General features: G+C 49.4%; 1 long non-coding RNA gene across 2 annotated transcripts in view; it reads left to right on the forward strand.

The window, feature by feature from the left end:
• LOC135180639 (uncharacterized) overlaps window positions 1–24,472 on the forward strand; it is a 128,366-nt gene extending 103,894 nt beyond the window's left edge. For both annotated transcript variants that reach the window (XR_010304514.1, XR_010304520.1), the window contains one exon: window positions 24,311–24,472. This is a non-coding gene — a long non-coding RNA (uncharacterized LOC135180639). The remainder of the gene's footprint in view (window positions 1–24,310) is intronic.
• Window positions 24,473–24,769: the final 297 nt, after the last annotated feature.

A 24,769-nucleotide genomic window follows, 5' to 3' on the forward strand; every position in this document is an offset into this window, starting at 1 on the left:
GTAAGGAGGAGGATTTTTTATTACTTCTGTTTGTTTTCTTTTCCACTGCTTCATCTTCTTTCCATTTTCTTTTTATGTGATGGCTGCTTTGGAACTGGCTGGTCAGATATTTGAAGTTCACAGAACCAAACAATCACAGCATGGTAGGGGTTGGAAGGGACCTCTGGAGATCACCCAGTCCAACCGCCTGCTAAAGCCGGGCACCCACAGCAGCTTGCCCAGCAGCACAGTGTCCAGGCAGGGTTCTCTCCGGGAAAGGAGACTCCACAGCCTCTCTGGGCAGCCTGCCTCAGGCCTCCAGCACCCTCAAATGGAACCTCCTCAGTTCCAGTTTGTGCCCATTGTCCCTTGTTGTGTCCCTGGGCACCACTGACAAGAGTCTGGTCCCAGCCTCTTGCCCCCCTTTAGCTCTTGCTGAGCATTGCTCAGATGCTCTCTGAAGCTGCTCTTCTGCAGGCTCTCAGCCCCAGGGCTCTCAGCCTTTGCTCCTCACAGAGCTGTTCCGGGCCCCTCAGCAGCTTTGTGGCCTCTGCTGGGCTCTTACAGTAGTTCCCTGTCTCTCTTGAACTGAGGAGCCCAGAACTGAACCAAATACTCCAGATGCAACCTCTTCAGAGCAGAGTAGAGGGGGAGAAGAACCTCCTTTGACCTGCTGGCCACACTCTTAATGCAATCAAAGTCGGGCAACAAGACTCTTGGCTTGATAGGTCTGTGAAAATTACCTTGAGCAGCTGAGTCTAGTTGAGAGAAGTCCCTGCCCATGGTTGGGAAGGTTGGAGCAGATGATCTCTGAGGTCTCTTCCAACCTGAGCCATTCTGTGATGATTCCATGATTAAACTCCAAAGCCCTAAGGACCAGAAATGTTTATGTACCTGTTGGTTTGGAAGCCTATGCCACCCAGTTGTGAAAGTCTTGATTGATCTTCAAATCTTTTTCTCCAAAGGCTGAAGGCGTTTTGGGAAGGGGAGACAGCAACAATCCCAATTCCTTGTGTCCCCAGATGCTACCTGAATTGCAGTGTTCAATCACAAGGTGGCAGTTCTGCTTCACACATAACTTTTTTTACTCTCAGTTCCTTTTTGGTCCAGCTCCAAACAACAACAGTGTGTGTCTCTTGCCTCAATTCACCTTTTTATCCTATCAGTAAAGATTCTTTACATACCTGAAAGAGAACCTTTTAATACCTCCCCAGATTTCTCCTCTAATTCAAGCCTACAGTGAATAGACACTTGAACAGCAGTGAGGCTGCAAAGATGCTGCATTTTCTCTACACATCACTCCAGTCCACACCATCAACTTTTCATTGCAAAGATTTATGTCAAGGAGCTACTGAAATTGTTCCCATTGGTACTTACAGATTTGGGTTGCAGGTGAATCTTCTCTTTATTTAACCTGGATTTAGTTACTCCTTGCGATCGTCTCTATCCGAAGCTGATAGCCTCCCTCCACAGCAAAGTGATGGTGCTCCTGTAACTGGGCTCAGCTCTGGGTGCCACAGCACAGGAAAGACGTTTAGGGCATTCACTGTCAGGGTGAAAGAACACTGCCCAGGGAGGCTGTGGAGTCTCTCTCTCTGGAGATATTAAAAAACCCACCTGGATGTGTTACTGTGTGATCTGGTGTAGGTGATCTTGCTTTGCAGAGGGGGTGGACTGGGTGAGCTTTGCAGGTCCCTTCCAGCCCCTGACCTTCTGTGATTCTGTGTGGGAGGGCATCCAGAGAAAAGCATCAAGGTTAGTGAGGGGTTTGGAGGGCATCATATGAGGAATGGCTGAGGGAGCTGGGGTAGCTTATTCTGGATAAGAGCAGGCTGAGGGCAGACCTCGTTGCTCTCTACAGCTCCCTGAAAGGAGGTTGGACTGGGGCTGGGGTTGGTCTCTTCTCCCAAGCAACCAGCGATAAGAATGAGAGGAAATGGGTTTGAGTTGTGCCAGGGGAGGATTAGATGACATGAGGGAAAACTTCTTTAGTGAGAGTGGTGAGGCCTTGGAACAGGCTGCCCAGAGAGGTGGTGGAGTCCCTAGCCCTGGAGGTGTTCAAGAAGCTGTAGCTGTGGTGCTTCAGGTCATGGCAGTTTGGTCACAGCTGGACTTGGTGATCTTCCACCCTTAATGATTCTGTCATTCTATGTGCAACCTGAGCAAGCCATGCTGTGAGCTGCTGCACTCAAGCTGGTAGATTCAAGTAATTTTATCATCTTAATTGCAGTAAATTTCTAACAGGCTCTAAGTACAAGAAGGGAACAAAGTCCTCCATGGTATTTCAGATGACTTGGCTGTAGGAATCAGGGCCATGCATAACCAACTGCTACCGTACAAGCTGATTCCAGGCTGGGTTTGCTCCTCTCCTCAGTACTTAGCAGCTGAAAATCTTGTGGTAATCGAGTGGTCTCTTTGGATGTTCCTTGCCTTTGGGTTAATTGGATTTATTGCTGGCACAGAAATCAGTTTGCTGTGGCTTTTTGGAATGGTGAGATTTTCTTTTGGAGACATCTTCTGGGATTGCATTTTGAGCACAAGAGCCAGAATCAAACATGCTCAGTGCCATGCAGCTGGGTCCTGTTCTAGAGGCTGAGTGGCTTGGGGCTGTTGAGCTTGGAGAAAAGTAGCCCCTGAGGGGATGTGATCAATGTTCAGCAACAGCTAAAGGAGCTGTGAGGGGCAAGAGACTAGGGCCAGACACTGGTCAGTGGTGCTCAGAGACAGCACAAGGGGCAATGGGCACAGACTGGAACCCAGGAGGTTCCATCTGAAGAGGAGGAGAAACTTGTTTGGTGTGAGGGTGCTGGAGGCCTGGAGAAGGCTGCCCAGAGAGGCTGTGGGGTCTCCTTCTCTGAAGAGCTTCCAACCCCACCCTGAGCATCATGATGCTGGGCAAGCTGCTGTGGGTGACTTTGCTTGAGCAGGGCTGTGGAAAGGATGAACCTCAGAGGTGCCTTCCAGCCCCCACCGTGCTGAGACTCACTGATTTTTGTTGTAATTTTCTTCCCTCAAGGAATCAAAAAAGGATTAACAAAACCCCCAAATCATCTTGAGAGAGTGCAGCAGCTTTTGACTTTGTCCCTCCATCCCATTGTGAGAGCTTTGGTTTTCTTCTCCCAGGAAACTCAGCGTAGTGGCAACCAAGGAGTTGTTTAAAAGGAACCCAGAGGTGACCTTTTCGACTCAGCAGCGCTGCCTAAAAGCAGCACTTAGCATGGTGCCCAGGGCAGCAGCAGCATTCAGCTTACTGTAAGGGCTCCAGCAGGACAGCACTTAGTGGAAGCCCTCCAGCAGGAGCCAGCAGGGGGATGCTCAGCGCTGAGGACCAGCTTGCCCCTGTGTGCTTTTCTTCCTCTCTAGACATGTACACAGAGTCAATGCTTTCAGGCCTCTTTACCAAACTGCTTCAGCTTATTACTGATTCTTCTCATGAGCATAATAATAACACTAACCCATCCCTTAGGGCCTGTTTTGACCATCAATGAATCATAGAATCCCAGAATGGCTCAGGTTGGAAGGGAGCTCAGAGCTCATCTGCTCTGACCTCCACACTATGCCCAGGGACACCTCTCAGCTAGACTCAGATGCTCAAGGTCTCATCCAGTCTGGCCTGCAACACCCCCAGCAAGGAGGCAGCCACAGCCTCCCTGGGCAGCCTGGGACAGACTCTCAGCACCCTCACCTTGAACAACTTCTCCCTCAGCTCCACTCTAACCCTGCTGTGCCTCAGCTCCAGCCCATTTTCCCTTGTTCTGTCACCAGACACCCTTAGCACAAGTCCCTCTGCAGCCTTCCTGCAGGATCCCTTCAGGCACTGGCAGGCAGCTCTGAGGTCCCCCTGGAGCCTTCTCCTCTGCAGGCTGCACATCCTCAACTCCCTCAGCCTGTGCTCACAGCAGAGCTGCTCCAGCCCTTGGATCATCTTTATGGCCTCCTCTGGACTCTTTCCAGCAGCTCTGTGGCCTTATCCTGTTTGGGACAGCAGATCTGGAGGCAGGACTGGAGATGAGGTCTCAGGAGAGCCATGATCCATTCTGATGTTTTCTTTGGCTTCTTTTGGTCCTGAACATCCTCAGCCTTTCTGATGCAGGATTTCAGTTGTGAACAAGCACAGAAGAGTCCTTTTCAGAAGACATTCTGCACTTCTTGTCTCTTGTGAGAGATCCTTGGCAGCAAGGTGCCTTTGTCAGCCTTGAAGTGTACATTGTTTTCCCTGTAGCAGCAGTAAAAATGAGAAGGCTCAGGCTGTGTGTGCAGACACACCTAAAATATTAGCACAAATTTTGTCCACTCTTATTGTCCTGATTCTCTTACAGATGCTACTTTGGTGTCTTAATGGTGGTGAAGACACTTGGAAAACCACATCCTGATGTAGTTGTTGCTGGTCATTCCTGTAGGTCTCTTTGTGGAGTGTCACCAATCATTTTCTTCCCTCATGCAAGGGGCAGAGGTGTCTGAGCTGGAAGAAAAGCTGTGTGGATTACTCACCTCACTGGCTAAGGCAGGTGCCCCCTGAGTTGAAGGCCCAGGTTGCATAGTTTGTGACTGGGAGATGGTTTGTCCTAGCAAATGCCTGCAGGAGAATGAAAATGGTTGGGTTTTCATTCCTCTTCTTGGGCACTGTCTGCAAATGTGCAATAGTCTGCACCTTCTTGGAGATTACTTCTTACAAGTGCCTGGGTTTAGCCAGGCACAGGTCTGGTGATTGCACTGAGCACTGAGCCTGGTGGCTTGGGGCTGCTGGATGTTGAGGTCTGGGTGTTTGGAATGCTCCAGGGCTACAGCTGGGCTGTGTGTAGGCTTTCAGCATGGAAGCTTGGGCTTGTTACTGTGAGGGTGGCAGGACATTGCAGCAGATTGCCCCAGGAGGTGCTTGGGGCTCCATCCCTGGAGGTATTCAAGGAGAGGCTGGATAGGGCTTTGGACAACCTGGTCTAGTGGAGGATGTCCCTGCTGACTGCAGGGGGGTTGGACTGGATGAGCTTTGGGGGTCCCTTCCAACCCAGCCCATTCTGTGATCCTGTGATGCACTTCAAGCCCTCATCTGGATTTTCACAATCCCTTTTTGGCTCCTACCCAGCAGGATGATAATTTGGTCACTATACCTCTGAAGGGTTCAGAGCTGTTATCACAACCAGATTCAATGACAATTCAAATCCCACTTGTTATTCATGCCCTAGCTTCTCCCCATTTCCCTGCCCTGGCTCTTCTTCACCTACAATGGCAGTTCCTGGCCCCATTGGTGGAAGCTATTGGACAAGATCTCATCTGGATCACTGGGAGCAGATAATTCATAACAAAGAATGAATTAGCTCTGCTTAACTGCTGCATATGTTTTGCCTGAGAGACATCCAACTCATTTTCAGGGAGGCTTAGCTCCATGGACAGTTTGATGGGATAACAGGCAAGAGTCAGCATCAGAAATCAGCACTGTAGCTGGCTTGCAGTTAAAAACCCATTTGATTAGTTTGGTGGTTTGGTTTTGTTTGGTGGTTTTATTTGTTTGGGGTGGGTTTTTTTGTTGGCTTGGATTTCTGTTTTGTTGGTGGTTTTTTTTTTTCTTTGGTTGGTTGCTTTTCTTGGCTTTTGAGATGCTTTTCCATTTTCTTTAGAATGAATCTGACAATTCCCCAAGCTGTTCACCCTAACAAAACCCTTAGTGTCTGCTTTAACCTTACTGCAGCTTTATATACAGATTACATTTTTCCACAGAACCACAGACTGCTGAGGAGGGTGGAAAAGACCTCTGAGACAATCAAGTCCATAGGAGCACAGGATATTAAGAGTTGGAAGGGACCTCTGGAGAGCTTTCAGTCCAACCCCTGCCAGAGCAGGATCAGAGAATCCAACACAGGTCACACAGGAACACATCCAGACAGGGCTGGAAAGGCTCCACAGAAGGAGAATCCACAACCTCTCTGGGCAGCCTGTGCCAGGGCTCTGGGACCCTTACAGTCAAGAAGTTCTTTCTCGTGTTGAGGTGGAACTTCCTGTGCTGCAGTTTCCATCCAGTGCCTTTGTCCTATGCCAGGGCACAAGTAGCAGAGGCTGTCCCTGTCCCTTCCTCCCTGACCCTCAGCCCTCAGCTGTTTGCAGACAATCCTCAGATCCCCTCTCAGCCTTCTCTACAGACTAAGCAGCCCCAGGGCTCTCAGCCTCTCCTCATCAGGCAGTGCTGCAGTCCCTGTGGCATCCTTGCAGCCCTCCCTTGGACTCTTTCCAGCAGATCCCTGGCCCTCTTGAACTGGGGAGCCCAGAACTGGATGCAATATTCCAGGTGAGGTCTCAGCAGGGCAGAGTAGAGGAGGAGGAGAACCTCTCTGGAGTTGCTGAACACACTCTTCTTAATGCCCCCCAGGATCCCATTGGCCTTCAGAGCTGCCAGTCCCACCACCACTGCTAAGCCATCATGACACAGAGGAGGTAGCTCTCCAGAGAGACTTTTCCTGTGGTAACTTCCCAAAATAACTTGGTGATTTCTTCTCGTGTGCATGAATTCCTTACTTCTTCTTGTTGTTGTTGTTATTCTTATATATGAATATTTCTGAATGCCAGTCAGAATCAGTGTTTCCACTTCAGTAAGCTATGAAAAACAGAAATCTCTTGCTGCAGAGATGGTAGCATAAGAGGATGCTGCGTGTGGGTCAGGAAAGTCTGAACAATGTCAAGATGACAGCAGGCTGCCCAGAGAGGTTGTGTAGTCCCCTTCTCTAGAGACTTTCCAACCCCCCCTGGATGTGTTCCTGCGTGCCCTGCCCTGGGTGATCCTGCTCTGGCAAGGAGCTTGGACTGGAAGATCTCCAGAGGTACCTTCCTACCCCTAATATTCTGTGATTCTGTGAGTGGACCTCCTTTTTACAGGAAAAAAGCTCCATGAGAGGAATGTAAAAAGGTTTTGCTATCTTGCCCATTGAAATGGGCTGCTACCTGGGGAGGTGATGGAGTCACCGTCCCCAGAGGTGTTTAAGAGGAGGCTGGATGAGGCACTTGGTGCCATGGTTTAGATAATTGGAAGGGTTAGGTAATAGGTTGGACTCAATGACCTTAGAAGTCTTTTCCAACCTGGTTAATTCTGGGTCTATGATCCTATTTCTTAGGTGCAAAGGAGCAGCCTCAGGTAGTGTGGTACCCCTTAGGACTTCCCTGTTTGGTCCAACCAAGATCACAGAATGGTAGGGGTTGGAAGTGACCTCTGGGTCCATCTGGTCCATCTTTAGTAGATTTTTCTTTGGAAGTAGTTCTTTTCCTTATGAGTCAAAGACTCTCACAAAGGTATCAGTTGGAAGGGATCTCTGGAGCCCAACCCTCCTGCTAAAGCAGGGCACCCACAGCAGCTAATCCAGCAGAACGATGCCCAGGGTGGGTTGGAAGCTTTCCAGACAAGGAGACTCCACAGCCTCTCTGGGCAGCCTGCTCCAGGCCTCCAGCACCATCACAGCATCCTTCTGGTGCCTGAAAAGGGGCTACAGGAAAGCCAAGAAAGGACTTTTCACAAGGACTTGTTGTGAGAGAAGGAGAGGGAATGGATTGAAGCTTGAGGAGGGCACATTGAGACTGGAGATTAGGAAGAAATTCTTTTACAGTGAGGATGCTGAGAGTCTGTCCCAGGCTGCCCAGGAAGGCTGTGGCTGCCTCCTTGCTGGGAGTGTTGCATGCCAGGCTGGATGAGGGCTTGAGCAGCTGAGTCTATCTGAGAGGTGTCCCTGGGTATGGTGTGGAGGTTGGAGCAGATGAGCTCTGAGCTCCCTTCCAACCTAAGCCATTCTGTGGATTTAAAAGAGATTTTCTTTTAGTATTTCCTTAATCTGCAACTTTGCTTTTGAAAAAGTCTCATCAGAACAGGGAGATTTTGTATGTTTGGGTTGGGTTTACCTTTTGGAGTGGCTTTGCCTTTCCTTGTGTGTCTTTGTTATTCCCATTTTAATGTTGGAGTGACTGTTCTGGAGTGTGTCCAGAGCAGTGAGGCTGGGGAAGGGCCTGAAGCTGCTGGGCTGTGAGGAGAGGCTGAGGGAGCTGGGGGTGTGCAGGCTGCAGAAGAGAAGGCTGAGGGCAGAGCTCATTGTTCTCTGCAGCTCCCTGCAGGGAGGTTGGAGTGAGGAAGGGGCAGCCTCTGCTCTTGGTGGCAAGGGACAGGAGCAGAGGAGATGGCTCCAAGCTGCCCTAGGGGAGGTTCAGGCTGGATGCAGGAAATATTTCTTGCCAGAGAGGGTTCTCAGACACAGGAATGGTCTGCCCAGGGCAGTGCTGGAGTCCCCATCCCTGAAGGTGTTCAAGCAGCCTGTGGAGCCTGTGCCTAGAGACATGGTTCAAGACTGACCCTAAACTGGGTCAAAAACTGGACTGGATGATCCTGAAAGTCTCTTCCAACCAGATATATTTTGTGATTCTGTGTTTTCTCATCCCTGCCTCAGTAGCTGAGCATCTTCTGTTTGTGCCTGATTTACTCATGCAGTTGAGTGATGGAACAAAGATGCAAATTGTGAAAACAAAACTATTGTCATCGTTCCTGAAGTGTGATGTTTTTTTTCCCCATCCTGTTTTCAGCTCTCCACATGCCCTTGAAACTAATGGGGAAAACTAACAGCACTCATTAGATAGCTAAAAAAACCCAGTAAACCAGATTTTTTCAACCAGGCTGCCTGCAGCAGCTCCTTTAGAGCATTTCATTGTCACAGGGTTTGCTGTTTGTTGCTAATGTAGAATTGGATAAAGATTTATTTGCTCAACTTAGTGCTGTTGTGGAAAGGCTTCATCCAAGTCTTTCTACACCAGTTTTTTCTTTCTCATTTGAAGTCGTGATTCCCCACCAAAGAGCACTAAAAACTGCCAAGACATCCTTGGTTGTTCTGCCATCCTCTTATATTATCAACAGGACTTTTCTATTTCTAATCCATATATGCTGTGGGATATTGCTTAGTCTCTTTCCTTTTTCATGGCTCCCTGGGTGCTCCAAGGGGGTGCAGCAGCTCTGCTGTGAGCACAGGCTGAGGGAGTTGGGGGTGTGCAGCCTGCAGAGGAGAAGGCTCCAGGGGACCTCAGAGCTGCCTGCCAGTGCCTGAAGGGATCCTGCAGGAAGGCTGCAGAGAGACTTTTGCTGAAGGTGTCTGGAGCCAGGCCAAGGGGGAATGGTTTGGAGCTGAGGCAGAGCAGGGTTAGAGTGGAGCTGAGGAAGAAGTTGTTTAGAGTGAGTCTGGCTGTTGTGGTTTTTAAGGATAGTTGACCAAAATGAAGCTCTCAGTTGAAATTGGAGGGAAAAAATACCGAATGCTATTTGGAGAGAGATGATACAGAGAAGACATTACAAAGCAATTCCTGCATCCATGGCAAACCCCCTTGAATCTTCCCTCAACCCAAAACTAAACCTATACTCCCCAATGCTCCAGTCCTCCCCCCTCAATGCCTCTGCCATCCAAGAGGCCTAAACACAAGCCTCTGGAAGCCCCAACCAGGTCTGCTGCTTACATGTTTGTCCTGCTAAAGCGGCTCCTGCTCAACACAGGGCAGGAGGGGGAGGAAAGGAGAAGGAGAGGGGGAGGAAAGGAGAAGGATTTTTTTAACCCTACAGTTCCCAACCTGGAACACTGTCCTAGGCTGCCCAGGGTGGCTGTGGCTGCCTCCTTGCTGAGGGTGTTACAGGCCAGACTGGATGAGACCTTGAGATGCTGAGTCTAGTTGAAAGGTATCACAGTATCATCAGGGTTGGAAGAGACCTCACAGATCATCAAGTCCAACCCTTTAGCACAGAGCTCAAGGCCAGACCATGGCACCAAGTGCCACGTCCAATCCTGCCTTGAACAGCCCCAGGGACGGCGACTCCACCACCTCCCCGGGCAGCCCATTCCAGTGCCCAATGACTCTCTCAGTGAAGAACTTTCTCCTCACCTCCAGCCTAAATCTCCCCTGGCACAGCCTGAGGCTGTGTCCTCTTGTTCTGGCGCTGGCCACCTGAGAGAAGAGAGCAACCTCCTCCTGGCCACAACCACCCCTCAGGTAGTTGCAGACAGCAATGAGGTCTCCCCTGAGCCTCCTCTTCTCCAGGCTAACCAATCCCAGCTCCCTCAGCCTCTCCTCGTAGGGCTGTGCTCAAGGCCTCTCACCAGCCTCACCGCCCTTCTCTGGACACGCTCAAGCATCTCAATGTCCCTTCTAAACTGGGGGGCCCAGAACTGAACACAGTACTCAAGGTGTGGTCTAAGCAGTGCAGAGTACAGGGGCAGAATGACCTCCCTGCTCCTGCTGACCACACCATTCCTGATGCAGTTGTCCCTGGGCATGGTGTGGAGGATGAAAGAGATGAGCTCTGAGGTCTCTTCCAACTGAGCCATTCTAGGACTTTTGAAATGTGTATAATAATTGGACCATATCATTATCATCATCATCATCTCCTGTCATCTCTCTTTACAAAGCACATGTCTTATGTTGCTGTACCACAGAGGGGCTGGACATAAGCTTTGCTCTGTATTTTCTGGCAGTGATTGTCAGTCTAGAGGCAGAAGGAAGAAATAGCTGGGAAGAAGACTGTGCCATATGGTTTCAAATGTTGAAACATTTGTGATTTATATATATATATATATATGTAATTCTTTTAATGCCTTCATATTTGTTGTTTGGGCTTAAGCATATGGTGGTAGTGAGTGTGGTAGGTAACTTCTGCCATCAAGCAAATGCAGGTTAGTGCCAGACAGGTTCACCATATGTATTTTCATGGTATCATCACAGAAATATTAGAAGATGAATAGCCATGTACAGAAAAGGCAACAGCTACAAAGAACTGTTCATTAAGGCACTGAGGAGTAACAGCTGCTTGGGATTTGCCCTCTCTGTGTCCTGCAGCATGGACCACTACACATTGACAGTGTAAGAATAGTTCAGCCCCATCTACCTCCAGGAATAAGGAATTCTATTATCCAGCTTCATAGAATTGTAGAATTATTCTGGTTGGAAAAGATCCTCAAGACAGAATCACAGCATCACAGAAACATCCAGGCTGGCAAAGCCCCTCATGATCACCAAGTCCAACCCAGAACCCTGCTCTGCAAGGCTCACCCTAAGCCATAGTCCCAAGCACCACATCCAAACGACTTTTAAACACAGCCAGGACTGGTGACTCCACCAGCTCCCTGGGCAGCACATCCCAGTGCCTGACCATTCTCAATGGGAAAAATATTTCCTCATGTCCAGCCTAACCCTGCCCTGCTGCAGCTTGAGGCCATTCCCTCTTAATTCTGTCACTGTTGACCTGTGAGCAGAGCTACATTTTCAGGTAGCTGCAGACAGCCATGAGGTCTGCCCTCAGCCTCCTGTTTCACACTAACCATGCCCAGCTCCTTCAGTTTCTCCTCATCAGATTTACTCTCCAGGCCCTTCCCAGCTTCCTTGCCCTGCTCTGCACTGGCTCCAGCACCTTCACGTCCCTCTTGCACTGAGTGCCCAAACCCAAATACAACACTGGAGGTGTGGCCTCTCCAGAGCCGAGCACAAGAGGACAATCCTCTCCTTGCCCCTGCCATCAAGGCCAACCCTCACCCAACACCACCATGCTCACTTCTCTCCCACAGTCCCATGGCTACCTGATATTTGAACACCTCCAGTGGCAGCGACTCCACTGCCCCCCTGGACAGCCTGTTCCAAACACCTGATCAATTTTTCATTGAAGTGCAAGTTGGATCTGTGGCCTTGGAAAATTACTATTTGCCAACCTGGCCTCAGGTGGCTCCCATCAGTGTACACTGGTGATGGGCTGCGGTGTTTGATGGAATGGTCTTGCTCTGTAATGTGCTTGGCTCCTAAAAATCATTCCAGTGCTGGCAATATTTCTATTTGTGCCACCCCCCTCCCCCCCCAACAGGATGCTGTAACTGAATTGATTTTATTAATAATGTAATAGATCATTGATGACAACAGCAGTGGAAAGGAGCAGAGCCATGCTGCAAAGGAGCCTCCCTTCCATCTCAGCACGCTGTCATTTCCCACGGCGCTGGCTGGCTTCAGCAGAGCGAGGAAATACCTAACGAGAGGACTCACAGGCAGCTCCTGAGCACTCCTGCACACTTACACTGGGCTTAAATCCAGTGATGGGAGCAGTTCCCTCTGTGCTGTCACAGAGTCAGAGAATGAGGATTGGAAGGGACCACAAGAATCAGCCAGCTCCAACCCCCTGCCATGCCCAGGGACACCCTACCCTAGAGCAGGCTGCACACAGCCTCAGCCAGCCTGGCCTTAAACACCTCCAGCCATGGGGTCTCAACCACCTCCCTGGGCAACCCAGTCCAGCCTCTCACCACTCTCATGGTGAAGAATTTTCTCCTCATGTCCAGTCTGAATCTCCCCACCTCCAGCTTTGCTCCATTCCCCTTAGTCCTATCACTCCTTGAGAGCCTGAAAAGTCCCTCCCCATCTTTTTTGTCGCCCCCTTCAGATACTGGAAGGCCACAAGAAGGTCACCTGGGAGCCTCCTCTTCTCCAGACTGCACAGCCCCAACTCTCAGTCTGTCCTCATAGCAGAGCAGCTCCAGCCCTCTGAGCATCCTCGTGGCCCTTCTTGTAATGGGGGCTCCAGAATTGGATGCAGTCCAGTCCTCTGGCCACAGCTGACTGCTCTTCATGGAGCTTCTTCAGCTGCAGCAAATTTTAACCTACTAATTGGTTTATAACTGGGGATCTTATCTAGGGTTTTTTTTCAGTTTGAGCAATGTCTTTTCAGGCATAACCAACAGTATTTGAGTTATGGCAGGCTTGGGTGTGAGTAGGAAAGAAATCTGCTCTGTCAGTGGTGCTGCTGGAAGGTGCCAGTGCCTCACTGCTCTCTGCTGCAGCTGCTGCCTCCAGGTCTCTGCCATGTGAAGAGCTGGTGCCAGTTGTCCCTCTGCTTTGGGCAGACCCAGCAGGATCAGTTTAGTCTTGGAGCCAGGACTTAGCCCTGGGCTGGCCCCAGATGCATGACAGCTGCTCTCCATGCAACCCTCTGCCTTGCCAAGGGGAAGAGAACCAGAGAGTCACACAGGGAATCACAGCATAGGCTGGGCTGGAAGGGACCTCCAAAGCTCATCCAGCTCAACCTCCTGCACTCAGCAGGGACATCCTCCACTAGAGCAGGTTGCCTACAGCCCTGTCCAGCCTCACCTGGAATATCTCCAGGGATGGGGCCTCAACCACCTCCCTGGGCAACCTGTTGCAGTGTTCCAGCCGCCTCCTGGTGCAGAACTTGTTCCTCACATCCAATCTCAATCTGCTCTGCTCCAGTTTGCAGCCATTGCCTTTGTCCTGCCCCTGCAAGGCCTTTGCAAACAGCCTGTCTGCAGCCTGCTTGTAGCCCCTTCAGGCACTCGCAGGCTGCAATTGGCGTCCCTGGAGCTTTCTTCTCTCCAGGCTGGATACCCTCAGCTCCCTCAGCCTGTCCTTGTAACAGACCTGCTGCAGCACCCTGATCATTTTCCTGGCCTGCTCTGGACCCTCTGCCCCAGCTCCATGTCCTTGCTGTGCTGAGGGCTCCAGAGCTGGCTGCAGCACTGCAGGTGAGGCCTCAGCAGAGCAGAGCAAAGTGTCAGGATGCCCTCTCTGGCTCTGCTGGCAGTGCTGCTTTGGATGCAGCTCAGGCTGCCCTTGGCCTTCTGTGCTGCAGGCTGGATATTAGGAAGAAGTTCTTCACAGAGAGAGTGATTTCCCATTGGAATGGGCTGCCCAGGGAAGTGGTGGAGGCACCGTCCCTGGGGGTCTTCAAGAAAAGACTGGATGAGGCACTCAGTGCCATGGTCTACTTGATTGGATAGGGCTGGGTGCTAGGTTGGACTGGATGAGCTTGGAGGTCTCTTCCAACCTGGTTGATTCTATGATTCTATGATTCACTGCCTGCTCCTGCCCAGCTTCTCCTCCACCAGCACCCCCGAATCCTCCTCCTCAGAGCTGCTTTCTGTCCTCTCCTCCCCCAGCCTGCACTGACACTGAGGACTGTTCCTGCCCAGCTGCAGGACCCTGCACTTGCTCTCCTTGAACCTCAGGAGGCTCACCTGAGCCCAGCTCTCTGGCTTGGATGGTATTTCATTAATAGTTTTGAATTAGAAACCTCTTAAATGAATTTTTTTTTTCTTTCTGGATGAAGAACAAATATGCTGAGTGAAAACATAAGCAGTTATTTCATTTGATTCAAGCTGGAAGAAGTTTCTTGTTTCCCTCCACGTTGGAGTTTTCTGTCCCTAAATGCCTGGTGTCTGCATGAGATTCTCTCCTTCTGAAAGGAGTGGGAGGGGAGGGAAGTTAACATTCATCAGGTCAGAGCAGTTTGGGTTGGAAATGACCTTTCAAGGTTATCTAGTCCAAGCCCCTTGCAGACATCTTCAACTAGATCAGCTTGCTCAGATACCTTGACTCACATGTGGAATCTCAGCATGCTGGCAGTCAGAAAGCACCTTACGAGGTCCCCCTTGCAGTGAGCAGGGACATCCCGAACAGTAAATGGGGGATGCCAGCAAGCTGGGGGCAGTGAGGGTCTGCTGGCAGCTAGGAGATGCTTCAGAGAGCCCAGGCCAGGCTGGGCCCATGGCTGAGGCCAGCACGATGAGGTTGAACAGGGCCAAGTGCAGGTCCTACACTTTGGGAGAAACAACCTCATGCAGCTGCAGACTGGGGCTGAGACTGGCAGACAGGGACCTGGCCGTGCTGGGGCACAGCTGTGGGCATCAGCCAGCAGTGTGCCCAGCTGACGTGGAAGGCTAAGGGCATCCTGGGGTGTGACAGGACCAGTGTGGGCAGCAGCACCAGGGCTGCCCTTCTGCCCTGTGCTGGCACCGGGGAGGCCTCACCTGCAGCTCTGTGTGCAGCTCTGAGCCCTCACTGCAAGAGAGAGCTTGAGGGGCTGGAGCAGGGCTAGAGGAGAGAGACAAGAGTGGGGAGGGGGCTGGAGGGGAAGGCTGCTGGGGAGAGGCTGAGGGAGCTGGGGGTGTTCAGCCTGGAGGAGAGGAGACTCAGTGGGACCTTAGCACTCTCTACAGCTACCTGAAGGGAAGCTGTAGTCAGGTGGGGGTCAGGCTCTGCTCCCAGGCAGCTTGGGACAGGAAAGCACTGACCCCAGCAGGGTTCCATTTTTGTTTCCATGATGAGAAAAATCCACTTTTGGCACCCTGAAGCTAATTTTGTGATTTCCATTTGTTTATGTTCAGAAAACCTTGGTTTGGGTTTAGATTTTGCTTCTTCTGCACTTAGCTTAGCAAAATAAGATGCTGCAGAGACAACTCAGTTTTGTTTTCTGCTTCTTCTGTACAAGTGATTTTATAGCTACTTGGACAGGAATTTTGGAGGATAAGAGAGTTGCTTGGCAACTAAACTGCAATATTTGCACTGGTACCTGCAGTGTGGTTTCCCTGCTTCCTGGGGAGAGGGCAGAGTGAGTGGCTGTGATGTTTCTATTTCTATTTCTCCTTTTAGTTGCTGCCCATATTACTGGGTGCTGAGTTTCAATGCTGCTCCTTGCTCATCTTGCTGGACTCTGAGCATTCAGCAGGAGGACTCATGGTGGGCAACATGCAACTACTTATCTGAGTTGGAGTTCCTTCTACTGAGTTAATGAAATCTGGAGTGTATGATGGAGAGTGTGGCCAGAAGTTGAGAGAGGTCTTCCTCCCCCTCATACCCTAGTGAGGTCACATCTGGAGTACTGTGTCCAGTCCTGGGCTCCCCAGTTGAGGAGAGACAGAGAACTGCTGGAGAGAGTGCAGGGCAGGCTGCAGAGCTGCTGAGTGGCCTGGAGCAGCTCTGGTAGCAGCAAAGGCTGAGAGCCCTGGGGCTGAGAGCCTGCAGAAGAGCAGACCCAGAGAGCATCTGAGCAATGCTCAGCAAGAGCTAAAGGAGATGTGGGGAGCAAGAGGCTGGGTCCAATGACAGGACAAGGGGCAAAAGGTTCCACCTGAAGAGGAGGATAAGTTTGTTTGGTGTGAGGGTGCTGAAGTTCTGGCTCAGGCTGCCCAGAGAGGCTGCAGTCTCCTTCTGCAGGGAGCTTGCAGACCTCCCTGGGTGTTGTGCTCCTTGGCAATGTGATGTGGGTGCCCTGCTTGAGCAGGGGCTTGGACTGAATAGTCACAACTATGAAAGTAAAGACTGCTCCTGGTGTTTTGCATCAAGCACAAAACATTTCTGAGCAATAAAGAGGTGAGAGAAAACCATCTCCATCAAAGCTTTATTGCTTATTTGGGTTTTTAAAAACATCCTTACAGGATAAGTAATCTGTAAGCACCCCAGGGGCATCCACATAGCAGCATTAAAAAGGGAAGGTGGCTTTCCCCCCCCTCCACCTTGGGTATTTTTGCTTCTGAAAGATGATCTCAAGAGAACATTTGTATAAACTGTTGTTGGACGTGGTGGTGGTGGAGGAGGACTGGGAGAACATTTCTATTTGGAAATACTCTTTGCATATCACCAATGAATAAAACATAGCCCTTTGTGTGCACATTAGATTATGGAGCATGACTAATCTTGGAATACTTTCTGGCTTGCCTCAATTCCAGAAAATTAGCAGATTAGCTCAAGTTGCCATTAATAAAAGATAAAACTGCCACCTTAAGACTCAGCTTAGAAAGGGAAAAGAAAGAAACCAAACAAACCACCAGAAAGGCTTCTGAAAACTGTTCCTGTTGGCTGCCCAGGCTCTGTCATCAGTAACAGCAGCTGCAAAGTTGGTGACTTCATCCTGCTGGAGTCTTATGGGAAGGAGCTGAGGGTGTGCAGTGTGGAGAGGAGAAAGCTCCAAGGGGACCTCAGAGCTGCCTGCCAGTGCCTGAAGGGATCCTGCAGGAAGGCTGCAGAGGGACTTTTGCTGAGGATTTCTGAAGACAGGCCAAGGGGGGATGGTTTGGAGCTGAGGCAGAGTAGGGCTAGACTGGAGCTGAGGAAGAAGTTCTGCAGTGTGAGGGTGCTGAGAGTCTGTCCCAGGCTGCCCAGGGAGGCTGTGGCTGCCTCTTTGCTGGGGATGTCGAAAACCAGGCTGGGTGAGGGCATGAGCAGCTGAGTCTGTCTGAAAGGTGTCCCTGGGCATGGTGTGGAGGTTGGAGTAAATGATCTCTGAGGTCCCCTCCAAGCTGATCCATTCTAGGATTCCATGACCAACTAAAGGCAAAAACTAATTGTTTAGCACATGCAGCCACTGCTTTAAAGCATCCAGGATGCAGTTTTGAGGGAAGCTCCTGTTGTGTGCTCTGTGTGCTTCCTTACCCTCCAGCCTGTGAGAAATACAGCACAAGTGTTATTTTCTGTTCCAACAAAGGCATTTCGATTTGGAAGGGTTCAGTAATTAGCTGAGGTTAGGTCTGGAAGGTGAACTGATTGCTCCCTCTTTACTTTATCCTCCTGAGGGAACTTCTGATCATCCAATTCAAAGGCTGACCTTGCTTTTGGTTATATAAGGAATATTGCATTCAGTTTGACCTTCAGAATGGAGATTGCAAAAAAGATGAAAGGATTAGCTGGAATTGAACACTACGCCTGGCATCCACAACTGGGGAGGGGGGGGAGGGGGAGGAGAGGAAAATAGCTGAACCCATGTTGCCTATAAATTATGCATGAGAAGCCTTGTATGCTAATGTTATCATCTTATGTCACCAGGCTCCTTGCACTAGCTGGGTGTGTAGGTGTCTTATTAGGTGAAGAGTAACACTCCCTGTAAAAATAACCCAGGCAGAGAATAGTCCTGGGGGGAGGAGATAAACTTGCTTATAATCCAAGGCACCTAAAGCGCATCAAATCTGTGCGCAGCCTCCGAGGTTTATGTAAGTACAAGATTTGCCAGCAAGCTCTGCTGCCTTGTTGGGGTTTTTTTTCTCTCTCCTCCAACAGCAGCCAACTTACATAATCCCAGATTTTACAGAGGGACGTGCTGTGTGCTCTCCGTGCCCTCCAGTTAGCGCCAGGAGCTAAAGGCAGAGCTGTGCCACCTTTGCTGCTTGGCTTGGTCAGGCTCCCACCGCAGCCATCTCACCCTCACCTAGGGCTGCCTCCAGCACCTGTTGGCACCATCCTGGAGAAAGGGACTTGCAGTAATTATCTTGATGGATGTTTTCTATCAAGCAGCTCTTACCCCTGGGAACTACTACTGAGATACCCCATGTGTGAAAAGGCAAATAAAGCTTGACCCTAAATAACCTGCAAGCAGCATCTAGGAGCAGTAATTTTTCTCCAGCTCCTTGCTTCTGCCTGGGTGCAGCTCTGGTCTGCAACAGTTTGGTCTCGTTCTGCTTGGGGAACTGCTTCTTACACCTTGGATTGTGATTTAAAAGGCTCGCTTCTGGTTTTGTCAGGATTGCTGATCCTTGATATAAATGTTATTTATTGAGTGACAAGAAGTATCAGAGGAGAAAGTCTTCAGGTAGAGAATGGGGATTCATAGAGACTTTCCACTAATATGATTTATGGCAGCCAAAAAGGAGTTTCTGTAGAACTCACTGCTGCTTATCATAGCAAAAAAAAAAAAAAAAAAAGCCTCAAACCAAGTTAGAATGTTTGTGTATTGAGCTTTATTTGTGTCTTAAAGTCTTACAGTTCATCTAGTGATGCCTCCTAATAATGGTGTGTGAAGCCACACACCTGACTGGTAACAACCATCACAGAAGTGTAGCAAATACCTAGAGGTTTGTGTCTTTAAATTCTTGGTTTTGACATGTTGTCCTGCTAAGTGTTGCTTTTCTTATGCACAAACCTTTTACCCTTACCCTTCAGCACCCAATAGCTGAAGGGACCCTACCAGAAGACTGCAAGGGGACTTCTCACGAGCCTGACACAGGCCAAGGGAGAATGGTTTGGAACTGAGGCAGAGCAGGGTGGAACTGGAGGTGAGGAAGAAGTTGTTGAGTGTGAGGGTGCTGAGAGTCTGTCCCAGGTTGCCCAGGGAGGCTGTGGCTGCCTCCTTGCTGGGGGTGTTGAAGGCCAGGCTGGATGAGGGCTTGAGCAGCTGAGTCTAGCTGAGAGGTGTCCCTGGGCATGGTGTGGAGGTTGGAGCAGATGGGCTCTGAGGTCCCTTCCAGCCTGAGTCCATGGCATGCCCATAAGCTAGCAGACCAAGATTTCATCTGGACTTTTTTTAACCTCTCTTTCCAAACCCCAGCTATTTCTGTCTTATACTTTAAAGTCTTCGCTAATTCCATTCCCCAGGACTCACATTGCTGATATGGTGCCTTTGGCAAACTCTACCACCTTAGCTGTCACTGCTGGGATTTTTATCTTGGCAGCAGGAAAAAAAAAAACAACCCACCACTGGGCAGAGCTGTATAATCTTCAGCACATTTCTAGGGCTGATTTGATTTAGTGTTCGTTCTGACACAGTGATGCTGACTGTCAACACATAATCTGCCTATTGATTAGATCAGGGGAGAGAAGACACCAATGATAATGAGAAAATAGAAGTTCTCCTAGGATGGGCTGGAGCTGCTACATCTACCTGCTTCCCCCTGCTCCCTAGGAGCTGTGCAAATCACAGAATCAGAGAATGGCTCAGGTTGGAAGGGACCTCACAGCTCGTCTGCTCCAACCTCCACACCATGCCCAGGGGCACCTCTCAGACAGACTCAGCTGCTCAAGGCTTCATCCAGCCTATCCTGCAACACCCTCAGCAAGGAGGCAGCCACAGCCTCCTTTGGCAGCCTGTGCCAGGCTCTCAGCACCCTCACACTGCAGAACAACTTCCTCAGCTCCACTCTAAGCCTGCTCTGCCTCAGCTCCAAACCATTCCCCCTTGGCCTGTCTCAGACACCCTCAGCAAAATCCCTCTGCACCTGTCCTACAGCATCCCTTCAGGCACTGGCAGGCAGCTCTGAGATCCCCCTGGAACCTTCTCTTCCCAGGCTACACACCCCCAGCCCCCTCAGCCTGTGCTCACAGCAGAGCAGCTCCAGCCCTTTGAGTTACAAATGAACCTGTGAAAGTAGAGCCAAAATGACTCAGTTTCACCTCAACACCTGCAAAGCCTGGACCTGGCTGTGCAGTGACTTCCAGGCTGCAGGTCTGGACTGCACCAGAATTTTTGTGTTTGAATTTTAAGGGCATTTCAATGTATTTTCTAGGTTTTGGCTATACATCTTACTGGTATGTGCTGTGGCAGTGTGCTGAGAGCCACTTCTCTTTCTGAATGCAGTAACTCAATAATATTTATAAAGGTGTGGGGGGGGAGGGGAATCACTTTGCCTGCTTTCAGTTGACCACCCGAGCCGGTTGCTCATCACAAGCTTGAATGATCTCATTTGTCAGGAAGCCCAGGAAGGTGGCACCCAGTTCAATCCTCGGACAGATTAAACTTTCAGGCAAATTTTAGACTGAATTCTGGCTTTTACTTGCCAACACATTTGTTTGCAGTAGCACAAGCTGGTTTGAACTGTCTCCCAGCTTGAAATGCGTAAATGAGCTGCCTTCTGCTCTGAGGACAGGCTGAGGGAACTGGGAGTGTGCAGCCTGGAGAAGAGAAGACTCCAGCCAGACCTAAGAGCAGCCTGCCAGTGCCTGAAGGGATCAATTCTATGATTCTGGGTTAAAAAAAAATATTCATTCCTTTCCTTTCTCCTCTTCTTTTCCTTCCTCCCCTTCCTCTCCTTTCTTCCTTTCCTTCCTCTCCTCTCTTCCTCTCCTTCCTCTCCTTTCTTTCTCTGCTTCTTCTCCTTTCTTCCTTTGCTTCCTCTCATTCCTGTCCTTTCTTCTTCTCCTTTCTCTCCTTTCTTCCTTTGCCTCCTCTCCTTTCTTTCTCTGCTTCTTCTCCTTTCTTCCTTTGCTTCCTCTCATTCCTGTCCTTTCTTCTTCTCCTTCCTCTCCTTTCTTCCTTTGCCTCCTCTCCTTCCTGTTTTAACATGAAGAAATAATACTTTACTCTGAGGAGATATCTTCCAGAGTTAATGATGGAAGTGCCTGTAGGAGTAGTTGCTTCAGTAACCAAGCAGAGACTAGAGGAGGCTCTTCTAATGCTTCTTGAGATTTTTTGGTTTTGTGGAGGGCTTGGAGACTTCCACTGATCATGGCACAGCATGGCTGGAGTTGGAATGGGACCTCTGGAGATCGAGTCCAAACCACCCTGCTGGGGCAGGTTCACCTAGAGCAGGCCACAGAGGAACACAGCCAGATGGGTTTTGATTGTCCCCAGACATGGAGTCTCTATCACCTCTCTGGGCTCCATCACCCTTAAATTAAAGTTTCTCCTTGTGTTTAGATAGAACTTCTGATATTGAAGTTTGCACCCTTTACCTCTTGTCCTGTCACTGGACATCACTGATCAAAGCCTGGTCCCATCCTCCTGACACCCACCCTTGAAATATATATCAGCATTGTTGAGCTCCCCCTCAGTCTCCTCTTGCACTTGATGATCTTACAGGTCTCTTCCAACTGAAGCCCTTCTGTGACTCTGTGTTTCACTGACAGATTGTTTTAGATTAAAAAAACCCTAGAATGTCTTCTTCTGATACCTACCAGGCTCATGGAGATGTTGGGTAGAAAGTTGGACTTGATGAACTTGGAGATCTTTTCCAGACTGAATCAGTATCAGAATTAATCAGGTTGGAAAAGTCCTTCAAGATCATTGATTCCAACCTTATCACCTAACACCTTCTAATTAACTAGACCCTGGCACTAAGTGCCTCATCCAGCCTCTTTTTAAACACCTCCAGGGAGGTAAACACCACCACCACCTCCCCAGGCAGCCCATTCCAATGCCAATCACTCTTGCTGTGAAGAACTTTTTCCCAACATCCAGCCTGAACCTGCCCTGGCTCAGTTTGAGGCTGTGTCCTCTTGTTCTGATTCTATGATTCTAACTGTTTGAAGTTTGTTCATCTTTGACTCTTGCAAGCAATTCTTTTTGCAGGAGAGGAAGTTAATGCACAGAGGTAAAACTGATTCTGGTTAAAGTATCCAGGAAGTCAGTTCAAATCCTCAGATTCTTAGTGTGGTCTCTTTAAGCCTAGGCTGGGCTTGTTCATGCTGGTCTGTGGTACTAGAAAAGGATGTGTAATTCCTATCAGCTTTAACTGGGGTGTTTCCATAGAGATGATGTTTAGCAGGAGAAGAGCTGGAGCATTTTGTCATTGATTTTGAGACTATACCATGTCAGATCTGATTGTAGTGCTATTGCTAACCCTCAGCAGTGCTCAAGTCTAGGGAAAGAGCCTAGGTTTGGACAGCTTGAGGAATAAAATATGTGAAGGGGACAACACTGGGAAGAAAAGACAACTTCTCTGTGAATGGGAACATGGAAATTAGATTGTTACATCCAGGGTGGGTTACAATTATAAAAGGGTTTGAGTTGGAAGGGACCTTAAATATCATCTAGTTCAAATCTACTGCCAATGGCAGGGACACTGCCTACTAGACCAGGGTGATCAAATCCCCAGCCAACCTAGATTTCAACACTTCCAGGCTTGGAGCCTCCACAACCTGCCTGGGCAACCTGTTCCAGTGCCTCTTCATCTTCATGGGGAAGAATTTCATTCCAAATTTAAATCCAGCTTCTCCCAGTTTGAACCCACCTCCCCTCATCCTATCACTCCATGCCTTTATCAAAAGTCCCTCTCCAGCTCTCCCCTGTAGCCCACTTCAAATCATGGAAGGCTGCTCTAAGGTTTCCCTGTAGCCTTCTCTTCTCCAGGCTGAACAGCCCCAACTCTCTCAGCCAATCTTCTTAGGAGAGGTGCTACATCCCTCAGGTCATTGCCATGGCCTCCTCTAGACCCTCTCCAACAGTTCCATGAGTTGGTGCTTCAGAGCTGGCCACTATTCCAGGTGTGATCTCACCAGAACATATCCAAATGATGCATATATGAGAGTATGTAATCTAGAAATGTAAGTTCCACAAGTGGGTTAGGTGTTGATAAGTAAAGAGAGGAGAAAATGCTAATTAATAGAGATGCTTGAGTCATGGAGAAGTCAGAAGCACTGAGTGTTGGTTGGGTTACTTCTTGGCAGTGACTGCAGGAATGTGTTCATAGGTTAGCTAAAAGTCTTCCTGGAGGTGAAACAAAATGATCACAAGATGATCAGAGGCTCACAGGGTGTTAGGGTTGGAAGGGATCTTTGGAGAGCTTCCAGTCCAACCTCTGCCAGAGCAGGACCAGAGAATCCAGCACAGGTCAAACAGGAACACATCCAGACAGGGCTGGAAAGGCTCCACAACCTCTCTGGGCAGCCTGTGCCAAGGTTCTGGGACTCTTACAGTCAAGAAGTTCTTCTTCATGTTGAGGTGCAACTTCCTGTGCTGCAGTTTCCATCCCTTGCCCTTGTCCTGTGCCAGGGCACAGGCCAGCAGAGGTTGTCCCTGTTCCTTCCTCCCTGACCCCCAGCCCTCAGCTATTGATACACATTGCTCAGATCCTCTCTCAGCCTTCTCCTCTTCAGATCACCCTAAATAGTCTACTGAGCAGCCAAGGTGAACTGAGGTGGGTTTTAATTTTTTGGGTTTCATCCCAGAAAATGAGCCAAATCTGCTGAACATTGTGGAGGCAGAAGGTGCAGTGATTCTAATAGCATCACACAGGACATTTAGTGCATTACATGCAGTGCATGGCAGATTTTAGCAAGGGACAGCTGGGACAGCAGCTCAAGGAAACTCTGGGAGCTAAAATTACAGCACAGAGAATGTCACTCTGCTAGCAGGGGAAGAAAGGAAGCTTGCAGCATGGTGATGCCATTGAAGGCTGTGGTAAATGAAATTCATCTCATGCTTAGAGTCTGGTTTGTGTTCAGGGAGTGGAAAGTCTTCTCCAGCTGTGATGCTGCAGCTTAAACACTCAATTTTGTGCAGGCCTGGATCATCCTGGTAACTCAGGGTACAGACTGTTGAGTAACGCTGACTTTGTAATAGCATTCACCAGGCTGAGGAGGCTCTTTTAGACTAGCCTGATGTTGAGGAACCTTGGATTTACTGTGCTGCAACTTCCCTCAGCTTTGCTGTGCTGCAACTTCCCTCAGCTTTGCTGTGTTGCAATTTCCCTCAGCTTTGCTGTGTTGCAATTTCCCTCAGCTTTGCTGTGTTGCAACTTCCCTCAGCTTTGCTGTGCTGAAACTTCCCTCAGCTTTGCTGTGCTGCAACTTCCCTCAGCTTTGCTGTGCTACAAGTTCCCTCAGCTTTGCTGTGCTACAACTTCCCCTAGCTCTGCTGTGCTACAACTTCCCTTGGCTGGCCAAATGTGTGTAGCCTTTTTATTTTGGCAGCAGTGTGGTGTTGAGTGCTTAGTAATGCAAACTGTGTCACCTGCTCTAGATGATCCTGCTTTGGCTGGGGTGACTTAGACTAGAGGATCTCCAGAGGTCTCTTCTAACCTCCTTCTGTGATCATTGTGGTTGGGAAAGCTTTTGTACACTTCTCTCTCGTTGGCAGTGTCTGGTTTTGGATAGTTCTGCATCTGCTGGAGCATTTGAAGGAGAGGAATTTAAACCCATTTAACTGAGTTTAAATAAAGACCAGAAAAGTCACTGAGGATGGAAAAGGAGACAGCTGACCACATGTGCAGATGACCAACCTGAGACACTGGAACAGATTGCTCAGGGAAGTTGTAGGTGCCCCTTCCTTGGAGGTGCTCACGGCCAGGCAACCTGGGCTGGTGGGAGGTGTCCCTAGATGAACTGAATTGATCTTTAAGGTCCCTTCCAACTCAAACCCTTCTATCAGATGGAGAAACTCTGAATTGCTGAAATACTCTTTTACCTGGAATCCATCATTTCCCTGCTGTCTGGAGAGCCTGGATGGAATTGAACAATGCCCACTTGCTTGAACCATCCATCTGTATGTTTAACCAGTTTCATACAGGTGCAAATCCGCAGGGAGATGGATCCTGCC

The sequence above is a fragment of the Pogoniulus pusillus genome, chromosome 13 (assembly GCF_015220805.1).
Source record: "Pogoniulus pusillus isolate bPogPus1 chromosome 13, bPogPus1.pri, whole genome shotgun sequence".
Lineage (NCBI taxonomy): Eukaryota > Metazoa > Chordata > Aves > Piciformes > Lybiidae > Pogoniulus > Pogoniulus pusillus.